Source organism: Corvus brachyrhynchos, unplaced genomic scaffold (genome assembly GCF_000691975.1).
Source record: "Corvus brachyrhynchos isolate BGI_N302 unplaced genomic scaffold, ASM69197v1 scaffold616, whole genome shotgun sequence".
NCBI classification, from domain to species: Eukaryota; Metazoa; Chordata; class Aves; order Passeriformes; family Corvidae; genus Corvus; species Corvus brachyrhynchos.
In genome coordinates this window covers 1,441,607-1,455,502 of record NW_008238831.1, presented here as the reverse complement: position 1 = coordinate 1,455,502, position 13,896 = coordinate 1,441,607, and the positions used below count along the sequence as shown (strand labels likewise).

Genomic DNA, 13,896 nt, shown 5'->3' with positions numbered 1-13,896 from the left:
GGGGAAAATGGTAGAAGTACAAAGATTGATGCAGCCAATTTTGTCCTCCAACATAATTTCAAAATGGAAGCCAGAACATAGGAACATTTTGTATTTGTTTTTATTTTTAAGTTGGCATTAGCTATTGAATTTGGTGCTGGTCAGGAATAGGCTAGATTGACCCCAACCTAGTAAATATAAATATATTTTCATTTGTCTTTGTTTTTGCCTGTGACTTTTGAAGCATTGGTAATTTTAAGGCTTTCTGGGGGGAAAAAAAAAAAAAGTTGGCCTCCATCCAGGCAAAGAGAGAACAGCTTGAATTTCGTGTTTTCCAGCTAAGGGAATTAGTGAGTCCTTCCACTCCTGAGTCAGCTTTGGGGGTGGGCTACTGTAATACACAGGTAGGATATTCAGGTTGCTCCCCTTTATTGTGTGCTTTGTCACACTGAGAAGCATGGTTCATTCTTGTGAGCTGTATTTCCCAAAATAGCAGAGAGAATCTTTTGGCCTCAGCTTGCACACAGAAGTTGAACTGAGAGTGCTGAGGACCAGCTGTTTTCTCATTCTATTGCCCAGCTGCCTCTGCTGTCTCTGTCTGCCTGTCACGAACATTTCTCTCATTTTGTCCCTGTGGCAACCGGCAACTTCTGGGGTCAGTCCTTGAGAGCTGTCACTTCATTTTGTGAAGCTGCAAGTTGTTTTCCACATTCCTTCACATGCAGTTGTTTTCACTAATTGCATCCAGCCATCCGTAGCAATGGCCTTTTAGGGCAAGAGGTCTGTGCTAAGTTTCCACCCCTGGCAGAGTGATGCTCCCCCTGAGGCCATGCGCTGGCTTGGCTGGGCAGGGTCAGGATGCTGTGGGGTCCTTGGGAAAAAGGATACTGAGTGCCCTACACCCAGTCACGAGTGAGGAGCACTGGGATGGCGTTGGTGTTTGGTCACTTGAATTGTATCTACAGAGTGTTGTAAAGTAATCTTACTGACATGAATACTTAAAATCAGGGAATGATTCAGCTACTACACAGTAACTTGAGATAAAAAATGGAAATTAAACCCCCAGAAAATTTTCATTTACTGCAAACTCCTGAACTTTGTACATGTACATCCTCAAGAGGAGTTCTAATACTTTTTCTCACCTTGATGCTCTTATGACAGAACACTTTACAGCATCTGAGCTGCTCAAGAGCGTGAAATGGGGTTGGTCTTTGGGGTTGTAGAAAACGCAAAGTGAAAATGAATTCACTGAAGATCCGTTAGTTCCTATAAGTCTCTATAAAGATGCCTCTCTCAGTCTTAAGTGTTAAGATTATCAGCTGCTGTGTCAACAGCCTGTGATAACACAGGAAATGATAAAATGGTGGTAAAAGATCTCAGGCTGCTTATTAAAACTTCTTTAACTGTGACACAAAACCAAGGGAGCAATATACTCAGAGGAGAATTTCCCAGGTTCTCAGAAGCACAAACATCACTGTAGATTGAGCTGTGTTTGGTGCGTGGATAAAAGAAAAAGTCAGGGGGTTATTTTGGTTTTTTTTCTGGGGTTTTAATGTTTCTTATAAAAATATTTTTTCAAAAAGAACATGAAAAGCGTCAGGTAACTAGTTTTTGTTCCTTGTCTTTGTGACTGGAGTCTCCTCAGTTGTTGAAAATGTCTGAGAATGATTATAGAAAATGTACCTTTAAAACCTGTAACAGAAAGTCATATTGAGTCTCATGTAAAAGCAATTGTTACCATCTATATTGAGAAAAGGACTGAGTGAAAGAAAAGTAAGAGTCATAGCTCTGGCCTTGCCCAGCTGCTCTTTGGTCAGCTGAAGACCTGAGGGATCCCATCTCCACAGCTCCCCAGATGCACCTTCATGCTTTTAAGAAGCATTCTGTACTGCAGCATTGATGTTGATACAGCAATGGTGTTGCAGGCACAGTTCAATTGGATTTCACTGTGTTTGTAGGGAATTGCCTTTGGTGTAGTCCCTCCTTCTTCTCCCCTATCCACCATCTCAATCCAAGGAAGAGGAGTTTCCCTGGGGTAAGGAAAGGGTAAGAAGATGAAAAAGAAGATGAAAAGAATTAGTTTGTATGTTGGGTTAGTTGAATGAAAGTCATATTAAGGACAGCTTTAAAACCACAAATCTGGGAGCTGTGTGGTTTTGCTTGGAATAGAACTTACGGATGGGTAGTCTAAAAAATGTTTTGCCCTAACAGTTACAAAAGCTGTAGCTCTTGCAATTTAACCACTCACTTTTAGGAAGATCTTACTTTCACTCAGTTTTCTGTTATCCATCATTGCAGCATCTCCAGACCTTTCTCAAATCAGTAATTAGGCATGTGCTTACGTCTCATAGCTAGAAGCTAAGTGTATACTTGAGCACTCAGAATACACATGGGAATACCCATATGCTTGAATGCTTTTTTGAATGGGATTAACCACGTGGAATAATAAAACTCATCTCCAGATTGATAATTTGTTCGGTAGCTGCCATCAAACAGGACTTCATGGGGTTGCTGTAAGATCGACTGTGAATCCCTGTGTCCCTAGTGTATCACGAGCCCCCTGAGATGGACTGTCTGGGTGGTATCTTCTTCTTTTTCATGTGCCAGAGCAGCTTGTGGCACTGGCCAAGCACAGTTTGCATATACATGTGCAGGGCACTAAAATATCACATTACTCTGTGTATCTATATCTAAGGTAGCAGTTTTAAATTCTTATAAATGTTTTGTTATTAATGTTCTGCTCTCTCAAAAGGAGAGAAAAACACTCTTCAGGATACTCCTTAGGAAGGGACCAATGAATATTTCCAACAGTCTGGATTTGGGTGTCATTCCAGTGCTGTGCTGGAAAAAGAGAACATGGAGCAAAAGCCATAAAGAGACCTTGGGAGTGCTGCCAGCTGCTGACACAAATGGTCTCTTCAAATATTTCTTTTCTTCCTACATCCTCATCTTCAAGAGCTATCCTTTCATCTCTTGGCAGCCTGATTCAGTACACATCCACATCAACCAACACTTGTAACATGTCAGTATATTCTCCATAGACCCTTCTTTCACCGAAATCCTTTTTCTTCCATGACCACTACTCTGTATGCACTAGAAGAAGATTGACTTAAATCCTGCAACTGCCAGTGACCAGCATGGTACAGGAAGTGTCCTGTGGCTGGGACAGGCACTGTGACATTCTTATCATCTCTCAGCAGCCCATTGCCTGTTGCTACTTTTAAGGGCAAAAATTCAATAATGCAAATAAGATGGAATGCTTATGACTATAAATGCATGTTTTGACATGCATTAACTTTATTTAAATGAAAGTTATAAATGCTTAGACTTTAAGGCTGGCAAGGCTGTGGTGTGAAACAAGCCTTAAAGGATGCTCTTGGCTCATCTCCCTGAGCCACAGGCCAGCCAGCCTTGGCTGCTCCTGCTTGGTGGCACCCAGAGCTATGTGGGGCTAAATTCTGCCTTTTAGTTCTTTCCGGCCATTATCTGGGCTTGCATTGGCTGGAGACTAGGAAAAGAAATAAAACAGCAGCTAAAAGAGAGAGCCCTTGGATGCCCTACCTGCTGCTTCCTTGGCTCTGGCTTCTCTATCCCTCTCTCTGGCTTCTGCCTGTTGTGACTATGCCGAGCCCATCTGATGTTTCTCTCTGCTGTCATCCACTGAGGCAAACTGGTGGGGGTGTGTGTTGAGGGCTGGGCCACAAGTACAAGTTTCTGTAGGAAGAAAAATAAGGTTTTTCAGGCTCCACATATGAAGACCCAAGTTTATTTGTGCAGCAAAATAATGTTAATGTAGGGTTGCCCAGATAGTCCCTTTGAAATTTTGAGTGTTAATGTGCAAAGTCAGTAAAGCCCAAATTGGGTTCATTTATGCAGCAGGAAGGGAGGAGAATTCCTCATAATCTAACCTAAAGTCGTACAGTTATCACCATTTTTTTTTTTTTCTTTCCTCACGCAATTCTCATTCCCTGCTTTTGCGGGCTGCCAGGAGGGCACGGTGTGCGGGGCTCCTGTGTGTGTGACACGGTGACAGCAGGTGGCAGCAGGATCCCGCCGGCTCCCGGCGTTAACCCATCCCCCGGGACCGGGCTGGGAGCCTCAGCAGCCTGGGCAGGTGCGGGTGGAGCGGTGAGAGCTGCAGGGGCGCCTTTGCTGCACAGCGCACTGAGCTCGTCCTTGCCTCTGGACACCGGGAATGTGCGGGTATTCCCGCTGGATCTGCACTGACCGTCAGCGCTGGACACCCAACCAGCCTGGTGCTGTCACAGCGGCACGGAAACGCAGTTTGGAGAGAATGGCATTGCCGGGCGCAGCCTGACTGTGGCTCTTTACTTTTGCCTCCTGACAGTGGCACCAGTGCCACTAGGTGGGGATAAGAGCCTTTTTAGGCTGAAGTTAGAGATTCCTTCCCGGTCACTTACTCCGGACGGACCCTCCAGCAGTGTTTACTGCAGCCCATGTGGGTCGGGGTGTCTGGTGGCCAGTGTCCGGTGGTCGGGGTGTCTAGTGGTGCTCCCTGTCACAGCTCTGCCCCAGGAACCTGTCTGACAGACCATGCTCCAACCGGCTTTTCCAGTTGTCTCTTGAAAGCAGTTCTTGCATCACCAGTGTGGTGGCAAATTGTTTAAGTGCATTAATTAAACTCGATTGGTGGTTGGGGAAGGCAAAAGAATAACATAAATTTATCTGTGTCACCTTTGGTCCATCCTTGAGATGAGTGGCTCAGCACAGCTCTCAAGACAGGGTTGTGCTGGCCTCATGGTGGCCGGAGCACGGAGCTGGTGGTGTTGGTGAGTTGGAGTGATGATTATTAAACCACCATTAATAAATTTACTGGTTTTTGGCAAAAGGAACAAATGTTTCACTCAAATATTTTTCACCCAAATCTCATTCTGTAAAAAAAAACTGCTGGGAGACTGATGTGAGGGCATCGTTATAAAAGCTTAACTGACTCCAGCTGATAGTTGGGATCCAAGTACTTGCTTCCATGGTAGGAAGAGAAGTTCCCCATGTGGATGTTGGCTTTTGACCTTTCTTCTATTTAAAAGGTCAATGAAAAGTTTACAAACCCTGTCTTTTCCAGTCTGCTCAGCCTTGCACGCAGTCATGTTGTTTTAAACAATACTCTGTTGCATTGTAAAGTACCAGTGGAAGGAAAAGCTGGGGTTGGAGGGCAAGACTCAATGAACAGACGGAACAGTACTTTGTAATAAGAAAGACAACAGATACTATGTTTTGCCTTTGGCAGTGCAACCTTTTTTGTAATTAAATTATCAGGTTAAAAAAAGCCCTTTTAATTATTTAAGGACTAGAAGAAAAGTAAGGTTAAATAAATAATTAATCATGCTACAAATAGTTATTTTAATTCTAAGTACTGTAACATTTTTCAGGGACCCATTATTTATTTGCACTTCTCAGTGGGAGATTTTTATTAAGTTTGCAGTTGTAACCCCAGATTTGTGTGTTGTTTCCTTGCAGGTAAGTCTGGATTGGTCTGTTTGAACTGTGCAGTTTGGGAATGTGAGTGAACAAAGTAAGCCTTCTTCAAGCTGTCCCAGCCTGTTAACAAGGTCAGAGTATTTTTTTTTTTTTGAGCTCTAATACTCTAAGTTAAAATTAAAATACAATGGATACTGTAATTGCAGACTGCTATGGCTGTGAGATACGACGGGATCTTTATGTCAGCTGTGAATGTCACAGAACAAATATGTGCACTGAGAACTATTATGCAGATTACTACTGTTTCTCTAGTCCATCCTTAAACTAGGACTGGGTGGGAACAATATGAAATATTTGCATTACTGACATTTAAATGGTAATGCAACTTTTTATACTATTTTTTCATTGATCGTTTAAATGGGTTCTCTAGTTTTGACAGATTTCCAGATATAAAACCTACAGTACCTTCACTTAAATGGGGCCAAGTTAATAGGTCATACTCTGAAAAGATTACTTTGTGGATCATTCAGAGCTGATTATCTTTTATTAATCACCTGGAAGTAGGACCTTGCTAGAAGTCAATAAAATGCTGTTACTGGACTGGCATGCCTTGCTTCACACCTAACCCATGCTCTGTGGGTTTTTGGAGGCTTCCAAGCACTGGAATGAGTGGGCTCCATTCAGATGGTGGCATGTTTATTGTCTCAGAGCTGAAAATGAATTCCTTTGAAATTTTCTTCCTCTTTTTTCTTCTCCCATTATCTTCAGGAACAATTACATTCGCATACGTGCAACCAGTAGATACACATCTGTGATTTTTGAGAACTTTCAGATTACTGTCCATCTCCTGTCTACTTCAGTCCTGTTATTTCCTGCAAAAACAGAGAACACTGAGCATAGCTGCAAAATTCAGTGATGCCACTCAAGCTGTTATGAGTGTTAGGATCACCAATGTTTTGCTCTCAATAAATGCAATATTTTGCTATTGGGAAAATGTTTGACAGTGGAAAGAGAAATATTTTACACCAAGCAAAGTGTGTCTTGTGTCTGGGAAGTGTGGCTGTAAGGCAGTCTGTCTGTGAAGTCTCAGACAACAGGTACATTTTTCTGTCTCTGATAGACTCATGCATGTACAACATCAGCATCTTTTGCCTGCTTTCAGCTGGATCCCAGCTGACTTCAACCCCGCAATTCAATCCATTTACATTTTTCTCTTCTTAAGCAGAAGGCCCTTAAGAAAGGATGCCTCTGCCCCAACCCATGGCACTGTATTAACTTGTGTGTTCCAGTTTCTCATCAGTAACTTGTTTCTTCCTGTAGCCCTCTCTCAATCTTATCACAGTGTGCAGATCTTAATAATTTTTCTCTATGTATGTCTGTGATATTTTATCTCTCCTTGTTTGTTAGAGCCATTGACAGTTTAGTATGGGAATAGATTGCCACTGTGATGCACTTGTCATGACAAAACATGATTTCCTAATTCTGTATAATTTTTCTAGATCTTCTGGATGTCTGTCTCTGTATCTCAGAGATGGTTGCCCCAAAGCAATTTTTTTGTGTTATATTTGATCTGAGCTGAAAAGCATCAGTGAGCCTTATGCATTTATCTACATTCTTCAGGCAAGTTTATTTCTTGATAAGTCTTTTAAATATAAGCACAATGTATGAAAGTATTAAACCTTGGCTGATGAAATTCAGGAGTATATTTTACTTTGAGTTTACAGCCTTTTAATAATTTAGTCAAGACCATGGAGTGGCACTTGGCCAACTTGTAAGTTATTAGGACCTCTAAAGGGTTGAGGCCATCTAGTGCTTTGGGAGCTTTGAAATTTTATTTTGAATTAGTTAAGAATTAATCAATTCATGAGGGAGTGAGGGAGTTTAAAGCTAAATGTATCACCAGGAAAAACTGTGGGCACAAAAGCGAAGTTAGAAAAGTGATTCCATCTCCTGTGTTGATTTTTGTTGTGTTACACAGTGGTTGGATGTTTGCCAGGTCTCTAAAGTCTGTTGAATTTGCTTTTAGAGATGAGAAAATGAAATTTCATTGTTTTGCCTTTCCTGTCACCTTGTCTTTATAAATCTTTCTGTTTCTGTTGTGTGTTTTGAATCAATAAATGTTATTGTTTGTGTTTTAAAAGGAATGTTTCTTTGTTGAGGAGGAATTCTAGGAAATTGAGTAACATTACATAGTTCCCCCTTGTTTGAAGTAGTGAACCTGAAAACTGGGTACCTCAGTGGTCCTGGGGCTCAACATCCCTTCACGTTTCTGCTGTCTTCTTGGAGGTGTCCGCCCAGCTACAGTTCTTCTGTAAAGTATATATAAAATATAGTTGGTTACTCTGTTTGCACACTTTTCGTTCAATGTTCATAGAGACCAGGTGTTGCTGTTATCAGGACCACATGGCATCCACTAATCTGTACTGACAAAGACCAAACAGCACATTCAGATTGCCCTGCTGCAGAGATACGTGTTGATATGTATTGCATGGAGCGAGGCCTTTCATTCCCCTGGGTTTCCTACAGGCATCTGTAGGAAAGCATCTCCATTGATGTTTCCATATTTCAAAGCACGTCTGTCACAGCCTGGGACAAGACAAGAAGGGACGGGTCAGTGCTTTGAAACTGCTCTCAGAGAGCAAATGATCTCAGTGAAATGCATTGTTGATGCTCTTCATCAGTGAGTGCCAATTTCAGCCAGTATTTCAGGAAGTCTTTGTTAACTCAGACCCAGAGTACTCCAGCAGAGAGATTCTGGGGGTCTAAGTGTGAATCTTGCCTGCACATACAAATCATGATCAGACCTGGACTTTCCTTTGGCCCTGCTTCATTCCATGATTTTCAGGTATGCTTTGTAAACCTCCACAATTCCTCTCCCTCCTTGGTATTTATGCCCTTTAAATATAAGTAGACAGTTAACACTTTTTCCTGAGTCAAGTTATAAATATTTTTTTAGTTTTATTATATCTCTACGAGTCTCCTCTAGCAGCCTTGTGGATGCAATCTTGTCATTCCTGCAGATATACAGGATCTCAGTTTCAGTCTCGCTGAAAACTGCTCGGGACCATGATGGAGCAAAAACTGCATGGTAGGTGAGCCCAAGATGTGAATTTTGGTGACTTGCTGGACCACAGAAGGCATACTTCAGAATCTTGTGAATAGCTGAATTTACAACTCTAATTTCTACAAAGAGAAAGGAAGAAAGTAAAAATTCACCAATAAGTCTGAAACAGTTTTCTTACTCAGCAAGTCTTACAGAAAATGCTGTAAGAGTGCTTCCATACACGAGACAAGCCAGGTAGCTTTCATCAGTGCAGTCTACTTGGCAAGCAGCATATTGCATCTTCATTTCTTAAGTGCTTTGTCTGGGCTGTGACAGATATCTGCTAACGCAACAGACTGCCTTCAGACGCAAGATACGTCTTTTCAAAAGGCTGCTTCACAACCAATGTAGTTCTGAAGCTTTTAATGTACATTATCTGACATGATAGGGACTAAAGTTGTTATTTTAGAGAGCAGTGATCAAGTATAAGGTGTGGTTCCTTCAAGAGGGATTTTGAATTCTCTGATAAAATTGAAGCGGTGGGGAGTTGCAGTAGATTTGGAAGCTTTGTTTCAGACCCTAGTTCTGCTACTCTTAATGGTGACATTGTAGACAAAGTCTTGGTTCTCATTAACCCTTTGAGAGGGATAAGTTTGCATACATCCCTCTCAGGAATGGAGGAGACCTTGGAACTTAACCAGAGAGCTGAGTGGGTGTCCAGTCCCTGGTGCCCCCAGGGCTCGTGCAGCAGAGTTGGTGCTGGTGGGAAGGAGTCCCCTCCTGCCCTACCATACATGCATTACTGAGCTGGAGTTACCTCGTATGAGGGTGGGAGGGAGGAGAAGCTGTGCCATGGTGGCCTGAGCCCACAGGCTCAGTGTTTGCTGCACATGCCAATAGCTGCGGACGGAGAATGGCAGGAGAGCAGCAGAACTGACCCCCGGCACTGCAGCCATAGCTGCAAACAGAGGCTGCCCTGGCCAACCACAAGAATGGACTTGGGTCTTTATGCTACAAAAAGCAGCTCCTTTGGTCTAGAGGACACTTCTGGCTGAGAATTGAATACATTGTGTGGGAGAGTTAGCAAGATGCTTTGTCTTCAGGCATAATTCTAATTTTTCCTTTTGAATGTGATTTTGTCTTTATGGTTTTTTCCTCATTATAACTAGAATCTTGAAAGTAATTTTAAAAATTAATGGCAAGTCAGACATAGTGGCCAAGCTCTAAGCTATACTTGGGATGAGCACATGGCAATGTCCCTGCAGCTCTTGGCAGACATGGTGCTCCAGTGGCCACAGAGCCTGACATGTGTTCCAGCTGCAAGGCAAGGGCATCCTCTCTGGGCTGTTCATTTTCTAAAATGAGAACAGAAACATGAGAGCTTCACTTAATAAGGTTAAAGATTAAAACTGACCTTGATTTTTTTGCAAGTCTATCTGTTGTGCTAAGATAGGGCTTTTTTTCTTCAAGGAAGCTTCTTGACATGGTTTCCTACATGATAATCATAAATTGGGACTAATTTATGTAAAATGTAGAAAATGCAAGATGTTTCCTTCCTTGGTTATCACATATGGCTTGTTGAGGTCAATCCAGTGGTGCCTCTGTGTTGTCTCAGAGGAAAAATTCTTCAGACTAAAATTTCACTAAAATTCTAAAAACTTCCTTTATTTTTCCCCTGCTCTTCTCTGCACTATGTTGGAATTTTTCTCTTGCCATTAGCACCCTCTATCTCCTTTTTGCAGCAGAGATTGGCTGTGTTGGGTGTCTAGGGCACTCTGCATTGTCATTCAGCTAGGGGAGCTGAGGCTTCTCTAAAGCTCTGTGAGTGTGGTACAGCCAAATGACTGAAGTTTCAGGAAAGGGATGAGAATGCTCAAGCAGTTATTTGCAGGTGTATCCCTGACAGCTGTACACGCTTATGCTGGCTGCACAGTTTTAACCCAAATTTCATGCTCTGTCTGAAATGACAGGTTTTTACACAAGGAGGCACCTTTTGTGTCACCTTTACACATTAACTTGTTCCAGTGTTAGAGTTTCAGCTGCTTTCCGTGCCTGGTATCTGTCCTTGCTAAATCCATGAGAGCAGAATGGCATTGGATGGTTGGGAGAATACTGAGGAGTGATTTGGGAGTTTTGTTTTCTGTTGGCGGCTCTTCCAGGACAGGCACAATCATGTTAGTCAAATGCTTCATCGCACCGTGCATCCCATTCTCCACTGTCCCCTGGGTCCATGACACAGCTGCACCATGGAAATGGTTCATGCACGGTGTTACAAAGCATTAGCTGCTGCTGCTGCTGTTGCCTCCCTGCTTTTCCTCCCCAGCAGCCCTTGGTGCTGCTTTGCTGCAGGTGCAGGAAGCCAAGCCAGCACACTTGTGTTTCCAGTGCAGCTGTAAACAGCCTCTTTAAAACATGGGCCATGGTGTAACTAGAAGTTTACTACAGATGTTAACTATTACTTTGGAAAATGTGGAATAATCACTTTCGAGATCGCTGGTATCACTGAACCATAATCAAATCATCTTTTTTTGTCAGTGACACAAGCTGGAATTTCTTCTCAACATTTACCTGAAAATTAAATCTCTACTGGATATATCTTAATTTATTATTTTATCATTTATTTAAACTGAGAAAGTCCACATTGCTTCTGAAATCAGAACTGTACAAATAAAGGATTAGAGTGGAAGTGCTAGCTGACCTTGGGGGTTGGAAAAACTGACACACCCCTTGCAGGTGTTCTGCACTGCCTTTGCTGGGATGGAGCTTGCTTGTTAAAATTGTATTTTGTCATTTGCTCTGATGGTTGTCCCTGGATTGATTCACTGAACACTGCTGATAGTGTTATATTAAGAATGTGGTTAGTAGCCTGAAAAAAAATTTAAATTACACTATTGTTTAAGGATATGACTAGGAGACTTACAAAAAACAAAAGTCTGGGAAAGTTTATCTGTGAAACACTGAAATCTGAAAATACTGCCTGGGACACCTAGCAAATCCTGACTGTACTGTTTGGTTATACCCTGCATAAAGCAGGAAGATGACAACTCTTTTTTTGAAGACTTAATTCCCATTTGCATTAAATTCTTACTACATCCTTTTGCATGACCCAATTAGAAAAGAATTATATTGCTCTGTGTGAATTTTATTCATTAAATAAATTGGCCTGAAATTAATCATTATCAGCAATTGAGAAAATACTGAGAACATTAAAGAAAATATTGAAAGAGCTGGAACTGACACATTTGCCTTAACAGAGCTGTATTTAAAAAGGATGCGTGCACAAAGAATCCAAGGCATAATGAATCCTCCTACACACACCATGGAATAAAATATTTATACTGTAATCATGCTATTAATAAAATGATGGCTCAGCCAGCGTCTGCTGCAACAAAACTCAGCTGAGAGCCTGGTTACTGTCTAGATAGGGCAAAGCAATGTAAGAACTGAAGACCAGAAGAATATGGACTAGCTTGGGAATCCCTATCCTGAATTAGCTGTTCAGTTGTGTAATTCCCTGACTTTCAAAAAGTCTCCCATGGCAGCTGGCACTGTCCTTTTAATTTTGGTGTACAGTGAAGGGCCAGGGAGCAGAAGGAAGGTCTGCAGTCCTGCTGTGCTGCTGCCATCCCTGGTGCGTCCCTAAGAGTGCTGGGGGGGTTTCTGCAGTGATCTCCTTGTTTCCAGTTGTTGCTGAAGTTAATTCTTGAAGGCCATCAGGAATGGTTGGGCTTGATCAGAGCAGGGCAATCTCAGGGGCTTTGCTGTCAGTTGCTGCCCTCATCAAAGTGCTGCTGTGGTGCCAAACAGGTCATCTTCTCTTCTTTGGGTTTGGTCCAGTTTCCAAGGTTTAAAGAAAAAGATCAAAAACCAGGAGGTTTGTGTGGGGCAAAATGATGGGTAGAAATGAGAGGAACAGTTCATCTGCACTGTGAACAGACACTGTGGGGCCAAATCTTAGATGTGCCCTTAAGGGTAGCTGTACAGGAAAATTTAACTAACAAATAGAGACTGTCATGGTGCTTTCCCTATTGCTATCGTGATTCCCATTTTCTGATGCATATGGGAGTTCACTTTGAGATCTCTCCTTGTTTGCTGGGAGCAGAAGGGAGGTATTTCTCACAAGTGAGGTGATGACACTGGCATGAGCCATTTATCTGTGTGGTCCCCAGCATTTTGCCCAACATATGACCTGCCAGAGGCATCTTGATGCCCAGTTCTGCACCAGTTCAAACTTTACCCAGTGTCAGAGTATGCCAGGCACCCAGCCTTCCTCCTTGGACAGAGAGGAGGAATATGGGCAGCAGTGCCCCTGCTGCTTTGCATGTGCATGGCTGAATTGCATAGTCATGGATAATGGTAGGTGGAGATTTTCCTCCCAGAACACTCCTGTGTTTCTTTGTTGACAGGAGCGGTTTCCTGCACAGTGAATTGCTCAGACTCAAAAAAGAACAACTGAAAATTATATTGAGAGTTTGTTACAAATATGATCTATTGCTGTGAGAAGGTAACGAGCAGGAAACACACAGCCTGCAGCTTTGTTCTGTCAGCTTGCCCAGGCTAAATAAGTTTTGATTGGAGTTTATTTGAGTAGGTTCTCTTCTCTCTCTATCCCTGTCTCTCCCCAAAGACACTTTACTGGTGGATTGGGCTGGTCAGAGAACAGCTGGGAAGTGCTCTAGGTTAAAAAAATTGCTCTTTTTTGTTTGAAAAAAGAGGAAACCTCATGTAGCTTCCAGGAATTAGGGTGCAGAGCAACCAATAACTCAGTAACAGAAGTGTCGTAAGGGGAAGGCAGAGTCCCTTCTCTGCTTTCTGGGGGTGGGAGAGGCCCCCTGACTGGACCTGTGCGCAGAGCTAGGGCATCTCTCTGCTCCACTTGGGATAAAGCAGAACTTGGACTTCGGCTTTTGAATCCAAGCAGGGAGAAGCACAGAACTATAGAATGGTTTGTGTTGGAAGGGGACTTTAAAGGTCATTTAGTTCCAGACTCCCTGCTGTGGGCGGGGACACCTTCCACTATCCCAGGGTGCTCCAAACTCCAATGTCCAACCTGGCCTTGGACACTCTCAGTGATCCAGGGGCAGCCACAGCTTCTCTGGGCACCCTGTGCCAGGGCCTCCCCAGCCTCACAGTAAAGAATTTTTTCCTGATATCTAATCTAAACCTACTCTCAATTTGAACCCATTCCCTCTTTGTCCTGTAACTCCAGGCTCTTGTAAATAGTCTTGCCCCATCTTTTGTGTAAGTTCCCTTCAGGCTCTGGAAGGCCACGATCAGGTCTCTGAAGCCTTTTCTTTTCTAGGATGGACAATCCCAATTCTCTCAGCCTTTCCTCATAGGAAAGGTACTCCATCCTTCTGAGGAAGGGAGGATGCCTTGGCATGTCAAACAGCTGGGCTGCTATGGAAATGCAGCTTTCTTAAAAAAAAGAAAAA

The 13,896-nt window shown here is 42.7% G+C and overlaps 1 protein-coding gene across 6 annotated transcripts in view; it reads left to right on the top strand.

Annotated features, from left to right (window-relative positions):
- The window catches only part of KCNIP1 (potassium voltage-gated channel interacting protein 1), a 295,262-nt gene that overhangs the window by 183,521 nt on the left and 97,845 nt on the right, over positions 1–13,896 (top strand). The window contains exon 1 of one of the 6 annotated variants that reach the window (XM_017738174.1): positions 5,462–5,549. The exons of the other annotated variants lie outside the window; for them this stretch is intronic. The gene's annotated coding sequence lies outside the window, so the exon portion shown is untranslated. Of the gene's footprint in view, positions 1–5,461; positions 5,550–13,896 lie in introns of those variants that run through there. 6 annotated transcript variants of the gene reach the window in all.